Source organism: Nannospalax galili, unplaced genomic scaffold, assembly GCF_000622305.1.
Source record: "Nannospalax galili isolate Female #2095 unplaced genomic scaffold, S.galili_v1.0 scaffold690, whole genome shotgun sequence".
NCBI lineage: Eukaryota > Metazoa > Chordata > Mammalia > Rodentia > Spalacidae > Nannospalax > Nannospalax galili.
Genome location: NW_008329288.1, coordinates 2287331 through 2289101, shown reverse-complemented (window position 1 = coordinate 2289101; position 1771 = coordinate 2287331).

Genomic DNA, 1771 nt, shown 5'->3' with positions numbered 1-1771 from the left:
AAGATATCTCGTCCTAGGAGGTTTGTAGCAATATCTGCAATTAGGGGTCTTATTTTTCCAACTTCTCCATTAGGGTCTTCCCATTTATAGGAATTTTTAGTGATAAATGTTTGGGAGGCTCCCCCTACCCCTATTAGTTGGGGTCCTGGTATCAATTCCCAGTGTGGAGGAACCTCAGATTGCTTTAAGATGGTTGTATCAGCTCTAGTATCAAGGAGGCATTTGAAAGGCTTATTGTCTATTTTTATGGTTAATTTTGGATGGGCACTTTCTGTAATACTGGTTACCCACAATGTTTGTGGTTTCTCTCTTGTTAGCGGGGTTGAGGGCTGCCCCTGAGGAAGTTTAAAGGCGGCAAAGGCTTGCCATCCCTGTCATTTTTAGAACTACAATCCTTTTTCCAGTGATAACCTCTTTTACAGTGAGGACAGAGAGTTTTAGGGGGTCGAGTGGCAGCTGAACTGTTTTTTGGGCAATCTTCATTCCAGTGTCCAGTTTCTACACATTTAAAGCATTTTGAGTTGGTTTGGGTTGCAACTACAAAGGCTTGGGCAAGGGAAGAGGCCTGGTATGTGGTAGTCCTGATGTCATGGGTGGCCACAATCCATTTGTCATAATGTTCATTTTTTAGTCCCTGGCATGCTTGTCTGTGCTCAGGGGTCATCCCTTCCCAGACAAGGCTGTTTAAAAGCATTGCTTTGGCTACAGGATCTGTTATTTTTCTATTTAAACTGGCTTGTACTCTTAGTATAAAGTCTGGGAGAGCCTTGCATTAGGCACTCATCTCTAAATAAGGCTTCCCATTGTACAAATAATGGACTGGGGAGAGTGGACCCACAGATGTCTCTCCAATCTTGGGGAAGCAGGTTAGTATTATATGTCTGTAGTATGGATTTAGTCCAAGGAGCATGAATTCCATCCTCCCTCACAGCTTGACGCAAATCTTTTAACTCTGCTGCAGGGAGTGGATACCAAGCTAGGGGATGCTGTCTGGTTACTTGCAAATTGATAGGAAAAGCCTCTACTGGTGGGTTTGGGGGGTCCTGAGACTGCTGAGGCTGGAAATTTTTAGGCTGGCAGCTTTCACTGTCTCTAAGGCTACACAGCTGCTCTGTAGCTGGGCGTGGCTCCACAGGCGGTGGCTGAGCCTCAGGGCTTGGAGGCAGCCGAGGCAGAGGAGGAGGAGGGGAATTTACCTGAGAATCTTTGGAAGCTTTTGAAATTTGGGCTTTAGTATTTTGGCTTATTGAATCTGCTACTGGGCAATTTTTAGGGTCATTTTTGTCATCTAAAACCTCCTTTTTATTACTCTCTGGCATTTGTAAATTTTTCTCAATTTCAGGTGGGTTTTTTAAACACTGCTGGATGGCTGTCATTATTGGGAAGAAGGAGAGAGGAAAATTATGCTTTTCTTGGCTTTCTTTCTTATATGCTAAATGTGAAAGAAAGTTCCACACCTCTGGATCAGATATGTCTGCTGATAAGAACCAGGGTGCAAACCTATGTACTTCATTTCAAAATTTTAAGCTTTTCTCTTTTGAAATTTTAAGTCCTCTGGATTTGAGTAGAGTTTTAAGAGAACGGATCTGACGTTTTCTTTGTCTTGATACAGAATTTTTTGAACGGATCTGACGTTTTCTCTGTCTTGATACAGAGTTCCCCATTTTGAAGGAAAGATATTTATTTATTTATTATTTTTTTTGTTGTTGTAGTTTTAGATGTTTTTACAGCAGTCGGACACTAGAGGGCTGAAGCGCCTAGGCTGAGACTA